The sequence below is a fragment of the Bos mutus genome, chromosome 8, assembly GCF_027580195.1.
Source record: "Bos mutus isolate GX-2022 chromosome 8, NWIPB_WYAK_1.1, whole genome shotgun sequence".
NCBI lineage: Eukaryota > Metazoa > Chordata > Mammalia > Artiodactyla > Bovidae > Bos > Bos mutus.
This window is the reverse complement of record NC_091624.1, coordinates 110,686,370-110,708,813: the sequence shown is the minus strand read 5'-3', so window position 1 is coordinate 110,708,813 and position 22,444 is coordinate 110,686,370. Positions and strand designations below refer to the sequence as shown.

Below are 22,444 nucleotides of genomic sequence, written 5' to 3'. Positions count from 1 at the left end.
GGAACCGCCTTGAAAGCTACAGGCAATAGATTAAAACCCTGTCGTTAGTACCGACTACATAGGAAGGGGCCTATAGATCTTGAGAAATATAAGCCGGACCAAGGAACTACCTGAAAATGAACTGACCCCACAATACCCACAACAACACCAGAGAAAGTCCTAGATATATTTTTACTATTTTTACGATCATTCTTTCTTTTTTTTTTTAATTTTTAAAAAAAATTTAAGTCCTCTATTATTCCTTTAACTTTCACTTTTATAACCTACTATTACTTTGCAAAAAAAAAAAAAAGACCCTATTTTTTTAAAAGCAAACTTCATATATATATTTTTTACAATTTTTGTGACCTTGTTTTTTTTTTCTTTTTCTCTTTCTTTCTTTTTTTTTTCCTCTTCTTTTTTTAACATTGTATTTTTGAAATTCCAAACTCCACTCTAGATTTTTAATTTTACCCTTTTGGTATTTGTTATCAATTTTGTACTTATATTTTTTTTTTATAATTTCTGTGACTTTTTTTCTCTCTCTCTTTCTCTTCTTCTTTTCTTTAACATTGTATTTCTGAAATTCCAAACTCTACTCTAGATTTTTAATTTATGCTTTTTGGTATTTGTTATCAATTTTATACCTATATTTTCTTTATAATTTTTGTGACTTTGTTTTTGTTTGTTTGTTTGTTTCTCTTTCTTTTTCTTCTTCTTTTCTTTAACATTGTATTTTTAAAATTCCAAACTCTACTCTAGATTTTTAACTTGTGCTTTGTGGTATTTGTTATCAATCTTGTACCTATATTTTCTTTATAATTTTTGTGACTTTTTTTTTCTTTTTCTCTCTTTCTTTTCCTTCTTCATTTTTTTTTAACATTGTATTTTTGAAATTCCAAACTCTACTCTAGATTTTTAAGTTTTGCTTTTAGGTATTTGTTACCAATTTTATACCTTTAAGAACCCAATCTTCAGTACCCATTTTTTACTTGGGAGCGAGATTACTGGCTGGACTACTCTCTCACCCTTTGGACTCTCCTTTTTCTCCACCAGGTCGCCTGTGTCTCCTCCCTAACCCTTCTCTACTCTACCCAATTCTGTGAATTTCTGTGTGTTCCAGACGGTGGAGAACACTTAGGGAACTGATTACTGGCTGACTCTGTCTCTCTCCTTTTCATTCCCTCCTTTTATCCTCCTAGCCAGCTCTGTCTCCTTCCTCCCTCTTCTCTTCTCTGTATAACTCTGTGAACATCTCTGAGCAGTCCAGTTGTGCAGTGCACATAAGGAAGTGATTACTGGCTAGCCCACTCTCTCCTCTATTGATTCCACCTCATCTCATTCGGGTCACCTCTAACTCCCTCCTCCCTCATCTCTTCTCCATGTAACGCTGTGAACCTCTCTGGGTGACCTTCATGGTGGAGAAACTTTTCATCTTTAACATAGATGTTTTATCAATGGTGCTGTATAGAAGAAGAAGTTTTGAGGCTACTGTAAAAATAAGACTGATAACTGGAAGCAGGAGGCTTAAGTCCAAACCCTGACTCCAGGGAACTCCTGACTCCAGGGAACATTAATTGACAGAAGCTCATCAAATGTCTCCACACCTACACTGAAACCAAGCACCACACAAGGGCCAACAAGTTCCAGGGCAAGACATACCAAGCAAATTCTCCAGCAACACAGGAACACAGCCCTGAGCTCCAAGATACAGGCTGCCCAAAGTTACTCCAAAACCATAGACATCTCATAACTCATTACTGGACACTTCATTGCACTCCAGAGAGAAGAAATCCAGCTCCACCCACCAGAACACTGACACAAGCTTCCTTAAACAAGAAATCTTGACAAGCCACCTGTACAAACCCACACAGAGCAAGGAAATGCCACAATAAAGAGAACTCCACAAACTGCCAGAATACAGAAAGGACACCCCAAACTCAGGAATTTAAACAATATGAAGAGACAGAGGAATACCCAGCAGGTAAAGGAACAGAATAAATGCCCACCAAACCAAACAAAAGAGGAAGAGATAGGGAATCTACCTGATAAAGAATTCCAAATAATGATAGTGAAATTGATCCAAAATCTTGAAACCAAAATGGAATCACAGATAAATAGCCTGGAGACAAGGATTGAGAAGATGCAAGAAAGGTTTAACAAGGACCTAGAAGAAATAAAAAAGAGTCAATATATAATGAATAATGCAATAAGTGAGATCAAAAACACTCTGGAAGCAACAAATAGTAGAATAACAGAGGCAGAAGATAGGATTAGTGAATTAGAAGATAGAATGGTAGAAATAAATTAATCAAAGGGGAAAAAAGAAAAGCGAATTAAAAGAAATGAGGACAATCTCAGAGACCTCCAGGACAATATTAAATGCTACAACATTCGAATCATAGGAATCCCAGAAGAAGACAAAAAGAAAGACCATGAGAAAATACTTGAGGAGATAATAGTTGAAAACTTCCCTAAAATGGGGAGGGAAATAATCACTCAAGTCCAAGAAACCCAGAGAGTCCCAAACAGGATAAACCCAAGGCGAAACACCCCAAGACACATATTAATCCAGTTAACAAAGATCAAACACAAAGAACAAATATTAAAAGCAGCAAGAGAAAAATAACAAATATCACACAAGGGAATTCCCATAAGGATAACAGCTGATCTTTCAATAGAAACAATTCAAGCCAGGAGGGAATGGCAAGACATACTGAAAGTGATGAAAGAAAATAACCTACAACCAAGATTATTGTACCCAGCAAGGATCTCATTCAAATATGAAGGAGAAATCAAAAGCTTTACAGACAAGCAAAAGCTGAGAGAATTCAGCACCACCAAACCAGCTCTCCAACAAATACTAAAGGATATTCTCTAGACAGGAAACAAAAAGGGTGTATAAATTCGAACCCAAATCAATAAAGTAAATGGCAATGGGATCATACTTATCAATAATTACCTTAAACGTAAATGCGTTGAATGCCCCAACCAAAAGACAAAGACTGGCTGAATGGATACAAAAACAGGCCGCTACATATTTGTCTACAAGAGACCCACCTCAAAACAGGGGACACATACGGATTGAAAGTGAAGGGCTGGAAAAAGATTCTCCATGCAAATAGGGACCAAAAGAAAGCAGGAGTAGCAATACTCATATCAGATAAAATAGACTTTAAAACAAAGGCTGTGAAAAGAGACAAAGAAGGTCACTACATAATGATCAAAGGATCAATCCAAGAAGAAGATATAACAATTATAAATATATATGCACCCAACATAGGAGCACTGCAATATGTAAGACAAATGCTAACAAGTATGAAAGGAGAAATTAACAATAACACAATAATAGTGGGAGACTTTAATACCCCACTCACACCTATGGATAGATCAACTAAACAGAAAATTAACAAGGAAACACAAACTTTAAATGATACAATAGACCAGTTAGACCTAATTGATATCTATAGGACATTTCATCCCAAAACAATGAATTTCACCTTTTTCTCAAGCACACACGGAACCTTCTCCAGGACAGACCACATCCTGGGCCATAAATCTAGCCTTGGTAAATTCAAAAAAAAAAATGAAATCATTCCAAGCATCTTTTCTGACCACAATGCAGTAAGATTAGATCTCAACTCCAGGAGAAAAACTATTAAAAATTCCAACATATGGAGGCTGAACAACACGCTGCTGAATAACCAACAAATGACAGAAGAAATCAAAAAAGAAATCAAAATTTGCATAGAAACGCATGAAAATGAAAACACAACAACCCAAAACCCGTGGGACACTGTAAAAGCAGTCCTAAGGGGAAAGTTCATAGCAATACAGGCATACCTCAAGAAACAAGAAAAAAGTCAAATAAATAACCTAACTCTACACCTAAAGCAACTAGAAAAGCAAGAAATGAAGAACCCCAGGGTTAGTAGAAGGAAAGAAATCTTAAAAATTAGGGCAGAAATAAATGCAAAAGAAACAAAAGAGACCATAGCAAAAATGAACAAAGCCAAAAGCTGGTTCTTTGAAAGGATAAATAAAATTGACAAACCATTAGCCAGACTCATCCAGTAACAAAGGGAGAAAAATCAAATCAATAAAATTAGAAATGAAAATGGAGAGATCACAACAGACAACACAGAAATACAAAGGATCATAAGAAACTACTATCAGCAATTATATGCCAATAAAATGGACAACGTGGAAGAAATGGACAAATTCTTAGAAAAGTACAACTTTCCAAAACTGGACCAGGAAGAAATAGAAAATCTTAACAGACCCATCACAAGCATGGACATTGAAACTGTAATCAGAAGTCTTCCAGCAAACAAAAGCCCAGGTCCAGACGGCTTCACAGCTGAATTCTACCAAAAATTTAGAGAAGAACTAACACCTATTCTACTCAAACTCTTTCAGAAAATTGCAGAGGAAGGTAAACTTCCAAACTCATTCTATGAGGCCACCATCACCCTAATACCAAAACCTGACAAAGATGCCACAAAAAAAGAAAACTACAGACCAATATCACTGATGAACACAGATGCAAAAATCCTTAACAAAATTCTAGCAATCAGAATCCAACAACACATTAATAAGATCATACACCATGACCAAGTGGGCTTTATCCCAGGGATGCAAGGATTCTTCAATATCCGCAAATCAATGTAATACACCACATTAACAAATTGAAAAATAAAAACCATATGATTATCTCAATAGATGCAGAGAAAGCCTTTGACAAAATTCAACATCCATTTATGATAAAAAAAAAAAAAAACTCTCCAGAAAGCAGGAATAGAGGAATATACCTCAACATAATAAAAGTTATGTATGACAAACCCACAGCAAACATTATCCTCAATGGTGAAAAATTGAAAGCATTTCCTCTAAAGTCAGGAACAAGACAAGGGTGCCCACTTTCACCATTACTATTCAACATAGTTTTGGAAGTTTTGGCCACAGCAATCAGAGCAGAAAAAGAAATAAAAGGAATCCAAATTGGAAAAGAAGAAGTAAAACTCTCACTATTTGCAGATGACATGATCCTCTACATAGAAAACCCTAAAGACTCCACCAGAAAATTACTAGAACTAATCAATGAATATAGTAAAGTTGAAGGATATAAAATCAACACACAGAAATCCCTTGCATTCCTATACACTAATAATGAGAAAATAGAAAGAGAAATTAAGGAAACAATTCCATTCACCATTGCAACAAAAAGAATAAAATACTTAGGAATATATCTACCTAAAGAAACTAAAGACCTATATATAGAAAACTATAAAACACTGGTGAAAGAAATCAAAGAGGACACTATAGATGGAGAAATATACCATGTTCATGGATTGGAAGAATCAATATAATGGAAATGAGTATAGTACCCAAAGCAATCTATAGATTCAATGCAATCCCTATCAAGCTACCAACGGTATTCTTCACAGAGCTAGAACAAATAATTTCACAATTTGTATGGAAATACAAAAAACCTCAAATAGCCAAAGCAATCTTGAGAAAGAAGAATGGAACTGGAGGAATCAACCTGCCTGACTTCAGGCTCTACTACAAAGCCACAGTCATCAAGACAGTATGGTACTGGCACAAAGACAGAAACACAGATCAATGGAACAAAATAGAAAGCCCAGAGATAAATCCACGCACCTATGGACACCTTATCTTTGACAAAGGAGGCAAGAATATACAATGGATTAAAGACAATCTCTTTAACAAGTGGTGCTGGGAAAGCTGGTCAACCACTTGTAAAAGAATGAAACTAGAGCACTTTCTAACACCATACACAAAAATAAACTCAAAATGGATTAAAGATCTAAATGTAAGACCAGAAGCTAGAAAACTCCTAGAGGAGAACATAGGCAAAACACTCTCCGACATACATCACAGCAGGATCCTCTATGACCCACCTCCAAGAATATTGGAAATAAAAGCAAAAATAAACAAATGGGACCTAATTAAATTTAAAAGCTTCTGCATAACAAAGGAAACTATAAGCAAGGTGAAAAGACAGCCTTCAGAATGGGAGAAAATAATAGCAAATGAAGCAACTGACAAACAACTAATCTCAAAAATATACAAGCAACTCCTACAGCTCAATTCCAGAAAAATAAATGACCCAATCAAAAAATGGGCCAAAGAACTAAATAGACATTTCTCCAAAGAAGACATACAGAGGGCTAACAAACACATGAAAAGATGCTCAACATCACTCATTATCAGAGAAATGCAAATCAAAACCACTATGAGGTACCATTTCATGCCAGTCAGAATGGCTGTGATCCAAAAGTCTACAAGCAATAAATGTTGGAGAGGGTGTGGAGAAAAAGGAACCCTCTTACACTGTTGGTGGGAATGCAAACTAGTACAGCCACTATGAAGAACAGTGTGGAGATTCCTTAAAAAACTGGAAATAGAACTGCCTTATGACCCAGCAATCCCACTGCTGGGCATACACACTGAGGAAACCAGAATTGAATGAGACACGTGTACCCCATTGTTCATCACAGCACTGTTTATAATAGCCAGGACATGGAAGCAACCTAGATGTCCATCAGCAGATGAATGGATAAGAAAGCTGTGGTACATATACACAATGGAGTATTACTCAGCCATTAAAAAGAATACATTTGAATCAGTTCTAATGAGGTGGATGAAACTGGAGCCTATTATACAGAGTGAAGCAAGCCAGAAAGAAAAACACCAGTACAGTATGCTAACGCATATATATGGAATTTAGAAAGATGGTAACAATAACCCTGTATACGAGACAGCAAAAGAGACTGATATATAGAACAGTCTTTTGGACTCTGTGGGAGAGGGAGAGGGTGGGATGATTTGGGAGAATGGCATTGAAACATGTATAATATCATATATGAAACGAGTCACCAGTCCAGGTTCGATTCACAATACTGGATGCTTGGGGCTGGTGCACTGGGACGACCCAGAGGGATGGTGTGGGGAGGGAGGAGGGAGGAGGGTTCAGGATTGGGAACACATGTATACCTGTGGCGGATTCATTTTGATATAGGTCAAAACCAATAACATATTGTAAAGTTAAAAAATAAAATTAAATTAAAAAAAAAAAAACAGCATTCAAAAACCGAAGATCATGCCATTGGATCCTATCACTTCAAGGCAAGTAGATGACAAAAAAAATGGAAACAGTGACAGATTTTATTTTCTTGGGCTCCAAAATCACTGCCAATAGTGACTGGGCCACAATATTAAAAGATACTTGCTCCTTGGAAGGAGAGCTATGACAAAACTAGACAGCATGTTAAAAAGCAGACATCATTTTGCTGACATAGGTCTGTTTAATCAAAGCTATGGCTTTTCCAGTAGTCATGCATGAATGTGAGAGTTGGACCATAAAGAAGGCTGAGCACCAAAGAACTGATGCTTTCAAACTGTGTTGCTGGAGAAGACTCTTGAGAGTCCCTTGGACAGCAAGGAGATCAAACCAGTCAATCCTAAAGGAAATCAACTCCAAATATTCATTGAAAGGACTGATGCCATAGCTGAAGCTCCAATACTTCGACCACCTGATGGGAAGAGCTGACTTATTAGAAAAGACCCTGATGCTGGGAATGACTGAAGGCAAGAGGAGAAGCAGGTGATACAGTATGAGATGGTTAGACAGCATCACCAACTTAATGGACATGATTTTGAGCAGACTCCAGGAGATAGTAAAGGACAGAGGAACCTGATGGGCTATAGTCCATCAGGTTTCAAAGAGTTGCAAACAGTTGGATACAACTTAGTGACTGAACAACAACAACAAGCATGTCAAAATTGGATAATTTGATTGAGTGGCAACAGCAGCATCAGGCCAGTTGCACCCAAACATCATATTTTCCAGGCATTCCTTTGCAGGCATTATTGACAATCTAAAGACTATGTCCCAGGCACTTGTTATACATGGTTTATGGAAAAGCAAACAAAACACAAAACCCCTCCTTTAAAGCTTCTGTTCTAGTGGGGAATATAACTAATAATAAGAGAATCAAGAAGAACATTGTGTTAGATTAAGAAAAACTACAAGAGACAAAAAACACAGGCATGAAGGGATGTAAGGTGCTGAAGGAGAAAGGAGGATAAATTGTAGACTGCTGGATAGGGAAGCCCACCAAGAGCGTGACTTCTGACTGAAGCTGTGAAGGAGGGAAGGATCCAGTGTATTCTCCTCCCTGGAAGCTGGTGTGTCTGGCTGAAGGGCAGCCCGGCACTGAGGCAGTGAGACCATCCAGGGACAGCAGAGACACCTGTGTGGCTGAACCAAAGATCAGGGTGGCCGTGGACGAGGGGAGCCGCCAAAGTAAAGTGAGGAGGCAGACCCCAGACCCCACAGAAGGATGTCAGTGGTCACTCTGAACATGGTGGGAACTATATTGGACATTTTGGCCTTATTTAAGTTTCCTTATTTTTACTGAAAATTTGAATAATTCATATACATGTTTCTTTTGCTTTGGATAAATTTCCTTGAAAAATCAAGAAACAAAACAATATAAAAATAGCATAACAAATTATACTCCTGAAGTGTTTGACCATCTAACACTTTATATATGCTTTTTTCCTTTTAATACTGACAGGATCATTGTTGTAATGGCTTTTCTGACAAGTTGCTGGTGAGATAAAATTAACTCAAGGGGGTTTAATAATTTTTAGGATTAAACTGTCAACACCCTTTCTTTGAAAAGGTCATTCTGGATTACATTCAAGTATGTATCGGCTGTACAATCATGGGTACAATTTTCAATTGATAAATTGGAGATAAACATGGTATTGACCCTAGCATAGGCTGTGTCTATGGACAAGCAATTGCCTGGAAGTGTTGTAAATAACCTCCTCCACTTTCCTCCTGCAGGAAGACTCCTTGATAAGAAACCACACGTTCTAGCCAAACTACAGTCCCAGTGACAGGAGTAACATGAGCCCCCGGGTGTGTGACATTTCTGACACAGGCTTCTCCAACACCTGCTCATCAGTCCATCAGAGGAAACCTCGGGGCTGAAGACCCGCCAGCTCCCTGCAGATTCCTTCCCAGAATAGCAGGCGCTGAGCAAAGAGCGAGTCCAGCCGCAGCAGGCCAGGGCGGACCCGGGGTTTCTGTGGACAGCAACTGGCCCCCACGCTGGCCTTTTTTCAGCATCTAAATTGTTCTCTGCTCCAACAGCCGCTTTCCCCCTCTGACACATTCTTCCTTCCTGTCTGCTTTCCCCACGGAGTCCCAGCCAAATGGTCCAGGGCAGGCTTCGTGGGGAGCTGCCCCTGAAGCTGTGGGCAGCTGTCCCCATGTCCCCGCTTGTTCCAGCAAATGCTCCCCAGGCAAGTCTGATGCTCCCCACCCCACGTCTCCCCAAGGCAGAGAAAACTAGAACTCTAGGAGAAGCAGAGGTTGTCAGCTGGGAGGAGGCTGTGAAGTCTCAAAGCCACTATTAGGCATAGAATTATCCTGGCAGATCTGCCTGCCCCTCTAACAACAACAACAACAACAAAAAGCAAGTTTGGGGAAGTCTACATTTGTTGAAAATAGCGAAGCATTTCAAAGTAAACCATTAAAACTTTCAGCCATGCAAAGATTGTTTTAATTAAGTTATATTCAAACTGTAAAAACTGTTGGTTTCTTTCCTGTTTTCCTTTTTCCTAACTAATGTAAATACTTCAAAAAAGTCACTTTTTGTGACCACTTCAAAACTCCCCGACTTTGCTAAGCTGTTCCACAAACTGTATTTGAGTTGCTTCAGCTTCCTGCTACTGCAAACAATGTGGAATTGAATGTGTTTTGCATACAGCTCTTGCTATAGTTGAGATTATGTCCTTAGAGCAGACCTGGGATGAAGTGGGTCAAAGGACATGCTATTTTGATGTCAGCCAGGCGAAGAGGACTGGTCGCAGATGCAGAGTCATTTAATCTGCCATTTGCTCAGATTAAACAGCGGCAAATCAGCAAGCAGGGCCCACCCCATAGAAGAGGGACTCTGGTTTAAGGTACTAACATCAGTGAAGTTTATTTTTAACTCTCTGAATTGAAACATACTGAATTCAGAATTTCTTGATTACTCTCTGTTTTATACCCAAATGACTTCAAAATTTTTACTCTCTTGTAGGTTCACCAGGCAAGAAAGGATGTCAAAACATTAAAATGGCTTTAGCTCATTGTGTGGTTAACTTTTTTTTTTTTTTTTTTTGATGGTTCATGTAATGAATGCACACAAATGCCAAGTACAGGAAAAAAGGAGTTGAAAGTTTTCTTTAATCTAACCCTCCACAGAGAATAACAAGGATGGAATGTGCTTGTTGCCCTTAACAATATATTTGGGACAGTTTTCCATCTCACTTCTTGGTATATTAGAAAGTACATGTTAAAAATTACTACAATTAATTAGGCAAAGAATAAAGAGAAAGAACAATCATAGTCAAGATAATGTCTGATGCCATTTTTAGAAGTAACACTGCAAGGCCACCTTGGGGACATGTCCTGCCCACGCCTGCTCACACTGTCTGAGAGCACTTGCTCCAGGCTGACCACTGTCACCCTCCAGGGAAACTTAAAAATGTGTCAGTTATGTGCCAGAAAGAGAGAAATAACAAACATCAATATATAGCGGTATATTTATATACATATCTATATAACGATGATGTTACACACACCAAAGTGTACACTATTCTTATCCTAATCCTATCCTGAATATAGTCCTGTAACTGATTACTTATTCACTCATCCTACATCCCTTTTTCTGTTCAATTTGTGTGAGCCTAACGAGCTTGCTTTCTGCTGCAGGAAGTGAAGTGGTTATCAGTTCTTAAACTGTAATGAAGGCCAGGTCAGTGGAATTGGACAAGAACAAGAAGCAGATGTAGTTATTGACTATGTGCAGCCATTTCAGGGAAATGTTCTTCCTATGCAAGAGTAAGATGTCATCCCATTCAAGCCATCATCCCACCCCTATTTCTCATCTACTAGGAGCTGGTGTGCATGTCATTGGTCTCAAAGAGCTCCCCTCCAGCCCTGTCCCCTTTCTTACAATCTTCCTGCATATTTTGCCACAATAATTCCTCTGGATAAACTCACATCAGTTTTCCCAGTTCCACACACAAAAAGTACTGTTTTAATTGAGGTTGTACAACATTTGTACAATATTTTTATGGAGGATTCTTTATATTACAAAATCAATTCTTCCCATAGCACTCCATTTATTCCCTTACCCTGCCCCCTCTTTTCTTCAGAATAGGTTAAGGCATGCATTTTGTGGTTAGTGTTCTTTGTGTCACTCTGTGATGCATCTCAGGTACGTGTGAATGAATCTGTGTATATACAAGGCTGGACCACATACGCATACCCTTCAATATAATTAATGTACCATATGACAGGGGAATCCTCCTCTCCCCATCCCACTGAGGGATTTTTTTACCTGAGAGTGGATGTTAAATTTTGTCCAAAGGCTCATTAATAACCTATGGTAATGGCCATATAGCTTTTCTCTTTTGACTTATCAATATGGAGAATTAATTATATCTTCAGGTGTTAGTTAAGCCAACCTCTATAACTTGGAAAAAACTCAGTTGTCCATGGTATAGTATTCTTTCAATATACAATTTCTTTTTACTAATTTTTTTTTTCAAAATTTATATCACTATTCCAAACACAATCTGTACTTTTCTCTTTATTCAATGATACCCATGTTATTCTTTGTAAAAAATGTTAAATGTATTTTGCTTAAATCCAATAAACACCACTTTGAAATTAATGTCACTGGTTCTTAAGCCCTGAAGAATAAAACTTCTCTACAGTTGGACTCTAAGAGTCAAGCTGAAAATGAGATTATTTCTGCTGAAGATCATAATTCCTAACTGGGCCACAATATCCATTTAAAATATGCACTATAGAATCTATTCTCAGAAATGTCAACTCTCCTTTGATGACTACTGTGATAAAGTTACCTTTCTCTAGTCATTTTGTGCACATACACAAACTGGCAAACATCCCAGGTAACAGAAGCCTGTGATCAAAAGACTACCTGCAGGCTTAGGCTACACGAATGCAGCAGATTTAATCACAGTTGCTAAAGCATAACTCAAGAGGGACAAATCTGAAGTTTACTGCTGTGTACAGATGGACACAAGGCTTCTCAAGTGGCTCAGTGGTAAGGAGTCCACCTGCCAATGCAGGAGACTCAAGAGACGCAAGTTTGATCCCTGGGTCAAGAAGATCCCCTGGAGAAGGTAATGGCACCCCTCTCCAGTGATCTTGCCTGGAAAATCCCATGGGCAGAGGAGCCTGGCAGGCTACAGTCCACGGGGGTCACAAAAGAGTCGGATACGACTGAGCGACTGAGCACACACACACACTGATGGACATAACCTGTTTAAACAAACAAGGCTTTAGGTCACACCTGATCCTGTGACCTGTGTCCAAGCCACATACATAGGAGGAGGAAGACGTAGGAAGCCTGTCCATGGTTTGAAGGACATCTGTTCCCAGGATGGCCAAACGGGCCAATGAGTGGTCCTTAGAACAACTCTGCAAGCATTTTATGCCTCTAATTTTATTTGATTCTTGATTTCTCAGTTTACTATTTTATGTGCTGCCCCATGATCCCTGTTTGCTGGCAGACGATACCACGAGTAAAGGGGGAAGGAAAATATTCAGAAAGAGGGGAAGGGGATCAGCTTCTGGAAAACCAGAGGGTTTTCAGAGCTTTCTGGGCCCCCAGGCCCAGGGTGAGAAAACATCAAAGAAGAATGAAGGGGCAGGTCCTTTTCACATTCCCTCCATCACAAAAGCTTTGATTACCTTCGCCTAGTGTTTGTCTGAACAACCAGGGTCCTCATAATCTAAATGGAAGTTTATACACCTGTGCACTGAAATATGCACATGAGTGACACCCTTGGAGGCAGATTCCAGAGCCCAGTCCTGCTTTCAGAAGAAAGGAGCCATGTGTAACACCTGGATGTCAATTCATGATACCCCGACCTCAGGGTCAGCAGGCTCAGACTGGACAGCATTCCTCACACACAGAAACAGTGTGAGGTGATATATATTTATTGTTCTAAGACATTGATTTTCTCAATAATTCATTATGAAGTAGCACTTAACTAGTCCAGGCTGATCAAGGGGGAGCAGGCCCACTGGGTCACCTGTGAGGAGAACAGGGCGGGTGGGTGGTGAAGCTAGCCTGCCCTAGGCAGGTGGGGTACGCCTGGGGCAGGGACACAGACAGTAGGCTGAGGATACGGGCCACACACCTGGAGGGAAGCAGGAGCTCAACCACAGCCGGAGGCTTCCCTGAGAACACATGGACAGAGGGTGGGCCGCTCAGTGCAGGCCTCGGAAAGAGCAGGGACTGTCACACAAAGAAGAAGCCACTTGGAAGATGAACTAAGTGAGACCTAGGGGAGGGGTCATGACCCCACCCCAGACTTGGTGCTCACAGAAATGGCTCTGACAGTAAATAAAAGTGGACCTCACATGGCATGACTGTGTACACACAGGTCTCATCCTTAACATCCCCAGACCCTTCCCATGATAACTTAAGAGCCTTGGTCAAGAGTCTCTTCTAAGGAAAAGAACTTTTGTGTCCCGATTCTTACAATACCTGCTAAACAAGCATGGTTTGCTCCATGTGCACATTATTCAGGAAAAGTCATTTTGTCTTTTTGAATAAAATCGTATCTATCTTTGATGCTTCTCAGGACCACAGCTATCTTTTTATTTCTTTATTCTTCTTACAGTCTCATGGCTTCCAGGCCTTTGGGAACCTGTGGAACTCCAGGGACATGTGGGCCAGGCCTCCCTCTGGGCTGAGAAACAGCACACCCACCTGAGATTTACGGTGAGATGTACTGTCCGCCCCGAGTCTGTCGGTAGGCGGAGGACCCCACCTCTGCCACTCGGCCGCCAGGCCACGGTGCTCTCATCAGCCTCCTGGGCCATCACAGAACCTGCCACCCCTCTGTCCCTCAAGGATTTGAGAAGGCATCTTCCCCAGAAGCCCCAGCCCCCACCTCCCTGTAGATACACCAACAATACTGTTCCCATCCTACACACCAACTTCAGTTGCTTTGATGGTTTTCACACCTGCAACTTTTAACTTTTCATTTCCACAAAAAGGTCTGAATTGTCTCCTGTGACCAAGGCACCTTAAAGATCATAAAATTTGGCTATACTTCCCAGAAAGAGGAAGGGGAAATGTATTTTCATTCCTTTGTGAATGACTCCACAACAACAAAAAAGGATGAGCCACTAATTTATCAGTAATACATTATGGTTCTTTTTGTCATTGTGTACAGTGAATGCTCCGGAGAAGGCAATGGCAACTCACTCCAGTACTCTTGCCTGGAAAATCCCATGGATGGAGGAGCCTGGTAGGCTGCAGTCCATGGGGTCACGAAGAGTCAGACACGACTGAGCGACTTCACTTTCACTTTTCACTTTCATGCATTGGAGAAGGCAATAGCAACCCACTCCAGCGTTCTTGCCTGGAGAATCCCAAGGATGGAGAAGCCTGGTAGGCTGGCGTCTACAGGGCCGCACAGAGTCGGACACAACTGAAGCGACCTAGCAGCAGCAGTAGCAGCACAGTGAATGCTCACTAGACTGCATTCCCTTCTCTTCTCTTCCTAAAAACTGCAAGGATGTGCATCTTCTTGGTAACGTGTTAATAAGAGAAAAATATTAGTACGAGTGTGCACGTCCTGGCACACACTTTAGGTGGGTTTTAAAATGAAGCCAGGATTTGCAAGTTATTGTCTAGGTGCAGTCTGGTGCAGATAGAAAAAACAGGTGGTGCCTCCTGAATAATTTACCATTAATACAACAATAAAATCTGTTAAAACGTGGAGATGAAGCTTGGGTCATAGGGTTAACATCCACTTATCTTAAAACAGAGGAGGAGGAGAGAATGGGGGAGAAGACGGAGGGGAGGAGATTGCTACTGCATTCATTGTCCACTGGCCTTTGTTAACCACCAGCCTCCTTGCTCTCAGCAACTCTTTTCTTAACTAAGTTAACACCCTGGAGAGCTCACAACATTTTGATTCCTGTCATCTCTTTCACTTGCACTTTGCCACAGGACACAACAGAGGTTTTCTTTAATTTTTGATCATGACATTTTTAGACACCAGAAGTACAGATATTCATGTCACAGACACAGTAATGCCAAGCTATATCGAATGTTACTGTTTTTCCACATTCCCATCATTCCTCTGTTCTAGAAATAGGACACTAGTTCAAGCCTCTGTTCCTTCCCCCCACCCAGCTCCCAGAAACTTTTCTCTGGGCCTCACCCTTTCCTTCTGCTGTGTTGTGGCCCCGGTCCTGGGGACTGTCTTGTACACTCCAGAGAACACAGCTCTTGTCCTCTTCAAGGGTTAAGGGTGTGGAAACAGCTGCAGGTCTGACTGTTCAGTGGGGGATTCTTTCAGTCAAATCCAGCAACACCAAGACTTGACAATTAAAATGATGTTCAGGGTGGAGTTAGGTGCCTCCAATTCCAGTCTTTCTGTAATTCTGAACAAATCACTGTTTCCCCAAGGTACCTCCTCCTGCAGGCACTTAACTTCCCAATGAATTAAACCATTCATTTATGTATTAGCCATTTCCCAGCCATTCTGTCCATTTCTAGAATCTTCTACTGTCTTCTCTCCCAACTTTTATCCTTCTGGGTTTTTACTAGCATCTTAAGGGTTTTAGTAAGAAGGAAACATAAACACTTTTGTTTTTACCAGCCACTCCACCCCCCCACCCGCCTCAAGGCATTGAAACAGCCTAGGAATGTGCCCATTTTCAAGGACTGATTAGAAAGGACCAGAACTACCTGTAAAGAAAACTTTAAGAGCAGCCCTTTCTAAGTGTTCCACCATCAGAAAAAAATTTCTTTGAAAGTAAATATCTCCCAATAAAATTTTTTAAGTTTTTAAAAAATAAAATATTTTTAAAAAAAAAAGAAAAAAATTATCTAGATAAGAACCCGCATCGACTAGAACAATATTATCCAGACAAAGGAAGAAGTGGCACTTCATTTCCAAATTTACTGCACCAGGAGTTTTTGTGTAATTATTTTCTGCCCCTTCTATTTGACTCTGCTGCCTGACCTTGGAACAGAAAAGCTTTCTGTTTTGTTCTTTGGAAGTTCAAAATATTAGAACATGTTACAATGTGATGTTACAGAATACGTAATGAAACATTTTTTTACAAGTGTAAGAGAGTTCAGCCTTGTCCTGAACAATATCTGTTCAACATCTGTTTATTCTATCATCAGATACTTGCTAGCCAGTGAGGATGTGCGAAGCCCTGGACCGAGTGCTCAGCACTGCAACGTGTGTAAGACTCAGGCTCCGGTGTGTTCATGTCTGTCTCGTGTCTACTTAATCCTGTGCTGGACTATGTCCTGCACATACACAAAGTCATATGACAATTTTTAATTAACAAACTGAAGTGAGAGATCGGGGGGCTCTCCTCTCCATTTGACAGGTGCCTTAATTTCTAAATAGCTACTGGATATTTTAGGATAATCTACCATGTGACTAAGTTCAATGCACAGAGCAGAAGATTATAGTCAGAAGAGCCTTCCTTAAGAGGGTCGCTTTTTCTCCTTAGATTCACACACTGCACATTTTAATTGAGAATATGTTTAAAAGACAGGTGGTGATTTCCAGTCACAAAGTCAGAGAGCAGAGAAACACGCGTAAATCCCATGTTTATTAGATCCATAAATATAGTTCCCTCTACACTTAGAGCCTTTAATTTCTAAGAACCCAGCCCTCGGATCTGGGCTGCTGGAATCCCTGGCCAGGGCCGTCTGCGGAAACATGAGTTCAGTTACCAAATATAGCTGAGTGGAGGACAAGGACAGATGGGATCTGAGGCCATAGTTGCCTCAAAGTGACCACGGACCAAGCAGTGTGTCACGAAGAGACGAGGCCACCTCTGCTCCCCGGGAAAGAAGAAACGGTCCTCTGACAGCCATCACCTTTGGGGGTCCTCGAGGAGCCAAGGATCGAAAAGGTCTGTAAAATGTATCTTAATGTACTAACTAGTAAGGCAATATTTTTAAACTCTTTATTAAATGCTGAAAACATTATAGTCATTTGCCAGAAGATATAGCACTGTTTAGAAGATGGCTTGATTTCTCTTTTATTTGGAGAGAAAAAGTAATGGGAATTCTGTACTCATCTCAAGAACAGAGACCATATAAGATTCACCTGCAGGCTTTGTTTCTACCTATGTTGTCAGAGAACTGCCTAGTCTGTAATAATCTTAAACTAAATTGGTGCTATTCATTCCAAAAGGATCAAATGTAATGATGGAGCCAACATTCATCAAGTCTGTGTCTGTGCTTTGTTTTAAAGAAAGTAAGAATGCTGTTAATTTGAACCTTGCCTATACTTAAGCTAACTACAAATGGCTTCAAATGATATTCTTTAGGTTGTAGTAACATTTAAGTTGTTAATTACACTTTCAGAGAATTTTTAAATGTTGAGAGTAAAGGCAGACATCTTAAATTCTATCTATGCACAAAGCTTGCCTTTTTTTTTTTAAAGATAAAGCTTATCAGGGAAACTATAGTACAGTCAAATTTAAGCTTTACAGTAAAATTTTATATCATGTTGTTGTAAGTTACACATTAAATTGTCTTGAATCCAATAGATGACGTTGATACAGAATGATTTCAGGCTCATGTTACTTTTTCAACATTTGCTAAAAATACTAATTACCTTCTAGTATGAACAATGTGTCCACACTCAGAGCCCACTGCCTGACAATTTAACACTGACCAAGTCCCCTCGATCATGAATGTGCAGAAATGAAATCCTTATTACAGGATAGATACGCTTTCCAATATACTTTTTCCTCAAAAACAGAGCCCACTTCCATTACCCATATTTTAAACATCAGAGTCTATCTGACAAGTTATTACGAATAGCCCATCCCCGTGTGTGCTCAGTGGGGTCCGACTCTTTGGGACCCCATGGACTGAAGCCCACCAGGCTCCTCTGTCCATGGGATTCTCCAGGCAAGAATACTGGAATGGGTTGTCATTTCCTCCTCCATTATAAACAGCAGACAAGGCCTAAGAGATTCATTTAGGCAATATGTATCTGTGAATACATGATTACATTTCCTAGAACACAGGTCTGTCCTTCTGCATTCCCACGTCTATAATGACTTAGGGTCCCCATCCCAGCTCTGTCCAAACCACTCTGTGTTGCTAAAGCTGAAAGGGCCAGAGCATACTTAACAGTAGAAGAGAAATCTGGACTACATGGGACAGTTACAATCACTTTCATTTCTTTACCTCATTTTTGTTTAAATGTAGAGGGCAGAATTAGTCAAGATTCAAAATAAATCTGACACATACTTAAAGACATACCAGCTGAAATCTCCAAAGCCAAGACAAGAGCCTGCACTTCACTGATATATGTGTGTGTGTGTGTGTGTGAGACATCAAAGGGAACTGTGATATCTGAGCTCTAGCCAGTAATTCAGGCATCTGGAGGTGACAGCTATGCCCCAGTTAAATTCCAGTAGAGCAGCTCCCACAGATTCAATATGGTGGATAAGATGGTATCTGAAGAGGACACCAGTAACTGCAAACACTTTCTCTGGAAACATTTCATATAACTATTGTGGGCATGAAACCAGCTATTATGTTATGTCTCTGAAGCTGAGCTACAATATACTGTCTGGGAGTATTTAAAGCTGGAGAAAAAATATGCCATACCTCCCTGTGATGATAACTTGCTTAAAGATCAGGAAAGAGTGAAATCCACATGTGTTTATTAAGAAATAGTTGATAAAATTGTTGTGCATTTGGGGTTTAATAAAGTTTTCATATTTGCCTTTTGTCCTATAGGGCCCTTGGTAAAAAGAACATTACAAAGAAAGAAAGGAAGGAAGGGAAGATTGATTTTAAAATGATGATTACATCTGATTCACTTTGTTGTACAGCAGAAACTAACACAATATTGTGAAGCAATTACATACGGTGGTGTGTGTGTGCACTCAGTCATGTCCAACCCTTTGTGACCCCATGGACTGTAGCCCATAAGGCTCCTCTGTCCAAGGCATTTTCCAGGCAAGGATACTGGAGCAGGTTCCCATTTCCTTCTCCAGGGGATCCTCCTGACCAAGGGATGGAACCTACATCTCTTACGTCTCCAGCATTGGTAGGCAGATTCTTTACCGCTAGCGCCACCTGGGAAGACTCAATAAAATAAAAACTTCTTTAAATACTTGGAGAAATTAAAAAACAAATAAATGATGATTAAAGAAGACAACTGAGGTAACATAAACACTCTTTGTTTAACCCTTCATGAAGTGGACAGCCTCTTTTGGAAGAGCTGCACCCTGAGGAGGAAGGCACAAAGCTTTATAGGAAGAGAACAGGGAAGAGAAAAATGGAAATAACTTGACTGGCTGGGGTTGCAGAGTCACTGTTGTTTGTGGTGAGACGAGCAAGGAGATAAATTGGGAAGCCAGCGCTGGCCTGGCTTGGGGCTGGCTGACCGCATGCAAATATTTCAAGCAGAGTGTCTCTGGTAGCTCAGCTGGTAAAGAATCTGCCTGCAATGCAGGAGACCCAGTTCAATTCCTGGGTAGGGAAGTTCCCCTGGAGAAGAGACTCCAGTAGTCTTGGGTTTCCCTGGTGGCTCAGATGGTAAAGAACCCAATGCAGGAGATATTAGAGACGTGGATTTGATTCCTGGGTCAGGAAGATCCTCTGGAGGAGGGAATGGCAACCCTCTCCAGTATTCTTGCCTGGGAAATCCCATGGACAGAGGAGTCTGGCGGAACACAGTCCATGGAGTTTCAGAGAATTGGACACGACTGAGTGACTAAGTAGAGAGTGTCCTTAAGGACACAGAAGTTCCCCGTGCTTCGGTTTGGTGACATGGGCCTCAGGCAGGAGCAGCTCCATGTTGGACCTAACCTAAAAATGTTAAATCAACAGAAGGAAGAAATTTCATATAGGACCTGCATGTGCTTCCAGAACAAGAAAAAAAAATGTTTTAAAGCTTTTTCAAATTTGGTTTTAATAGTTTGGGTTTTATTTTAAAATATTTTTAGTCCTGAATCTTTGTACCAATGGTTTTTAATACTTTTAGTAATTGTTTAAATAGGAAAATAAACAGAAAGCAAAATGCTAAATTAAACATTGAAATCACTCAGAATTTCCACTCCCACCACAAAGATAACAGAAACCAAAGATTCCCCTAACTGCATGACTCCTTACCCACCACAGAGGTAATCAGCGCCCACTGCCTGATTCCCAATCTTGCAACCTTCCTGTGTATTTATATCTAAGTATATATGTACTTTTAAATGCCCTGTGAAATGTTGCTGCCACTGTCTGGACTCTCTAAAGGACCTGGCCCCTGTGGTTCAGAATACTGAGTGATCCTTGCTGCCTGTCAGTCTTTTTCTAACATCACAGACTTTTCCCCTTCAAAATTGTAGTAGCTCATCAATACCTACAAACTATTCCATAAACTGCCACAAAAGTGCTCCCTTGATCTACATTATTCAAGTAAATACCCGTAATGTGCTCACTGGGAAAAGACAATGTGGCAGTTCCACGCAGGTTTCAACTGTAAGTCTATTTCTTGCCGGTTCAACTTTGGCCAAACAATTGGATGTTTTTATGCCATAGGTTGGATAATCAAAATAAGCAAAAGAAAAACAGTGTTTACCCTATTATTCTCAGGATCCATGGTTCACTACAGATTTTCCTGGATTTACATGGGGCTCGCTCCCGGCACACCCATCCCAAGTTGAAAATGCTTTGAATACATCTCACTTACCTACCAGCCCAGCCCACCTTTGTTACTAACCAGGGCTCTTGCCTCCTTAATCAATAGAAATTGATGAGAGGCCTGAGGAGAAATTCAGACAAGGCTTTACTAGGGCCTCTGCTGCACTGGCAGGGATCGAGAACAAACAACAGGTTCCCTTGCTCACTTGCTCCCTAAGGGGGGTAGTCAAGCTGCTCCGTTATATGGGCTGAGGGTAGTGGAGTGTCCAGGGGTCGAGCTGGAAGGGTGGCTTAGGTGGCTTGCCCACCCCTCTGGTGTTGGTGTGTGCAGAGGGCATGTGCATGTACCTGCTTTTGTTTCAAATGCTTCAGAAGTGGCAGTTGGGCTTTGTGGTGTCTTTGTATCTTGCCATCCATAATTTAGGGCTTCCCAGGTAGCACTAGTAGTAAAGAACCTGCCTTCCAATGTAGGAGATATAAGAGAAGTGGGTTCCATCCCTGGGTCAGGAAGATCCCCTGGAGGAGGGCAAGGCAACCCACTCCAGTATTCTTGCCTGGAGAATTCCATGGACAGAGGAGCCTGGTGGGCTATGGTTCATAAGTTCACAAAGAGTCAGACATGACTGAAGTGACTGAGCATGCACATCCATAATTTGCCCCAATCACTCATGTAGTTATTTTTAGGCCCTTATAGTTTGTTTGTATTTTGTTGCTGGAGGAGTTGATTGTCCCAGTGCAAGCACTACAGCAAAGGGCCACAGGTTCTGGCCTGTCTCACCTTCAGTGTGCCAAGAACACTTCCATCAGCCTGCAGTTGGGCAAAACCATCTAACACAAAGCCTGCTTTTCAATAAAGTGTTGAGTATCTTGTGTAAGTCATTGAGTACTGAACTGACAGTGAAAAGCAGAGGGGTTGTCTGGGTCCAGAAGAGTTGTAAGTACATCAGTTGTTTACCCTCATGATCATGGGGCTGACTGGGCACAGTGGCCACTTCCCAGCATCTCCAGAGAGGATGGGATTATGTCACTGGCCTGGGAAAAGAAACAAGTTCAAACTTCCCAGTACAATTTCTACTGAAGGCCTATCACTTTCATAACACTGTAAAGCTGATCTGTCCAACCACTGCAAGTCAGATCATCAGTTTGGGAAAGCCTTCAGCTCAAAACTTGGAAATGGCATTCCTTGGGGAAGGTGAGCTTTTATTGTTTGCATCTGCATTCTTCTCCTTCCAAGACCCTGTTGCTTCTCATGAGGTGCTTTGTCTCCCTCAACCTCTCAGTCAGGGAATTTTTTTATCAATACATTTCAGCAGCCAATGTGCTTGCCTCGAGATGGTGCAGGGGGTGTCCACAAGTCTTTTCTGACCCACAAAATAGAGGGTTATCCTGGACAACATAGATTTTGTTTTCAGATAATTGCCCCCAAGGTCAGCAACTCTAAACACAAATGTTATTCATAATTTTAAAATCTTTCTGTCTTTTCTATTAGTTGTGCATTCATCTGTGAATCATATACATTTATATGTCTATTACATGTTGAGGAACTCAAAAATAAGTGTTTTCCCAAACACCAAGATAGCAATGCTGAGACAATTTAAGAAGATAAAATTGCTTATGTCAGAATGTGATACGCATAAGAAATATTAAATGTTCAGTGAAAACTTACTTATAGGCTCTATATTTCATAGTTGAAT

The 22,444-nt window shown here is 40.5% G+C and overlaps 2 protein-coding genes across 2 annotated transcripts in view; one reads left to right on the top strand and one right to left on the bottom strand.

Moving 5' to 3' along the window:
• The window catches only part of LOC102270938 (DExD/H-box helicase 60), a 135,120-nt gene that overhangs the window by 110,190 nt on the left and 2,486 nt on the right, over window positions 1-22,444 (bottom strand).
• The window catches only part of PALLD (palladin, cytoskeletal associated protein), a 364,323-nt gene continuing 358,726 nt past the window's right edge, over window positions 16,848-22,444 (top strand). Inside the window, 1 exon segment of the mRNA XM_070376055.1 lies at window positions 16,848-17,002. The gene's annotated coding sequence lies outside the window, so the exon portion shown is untranslated.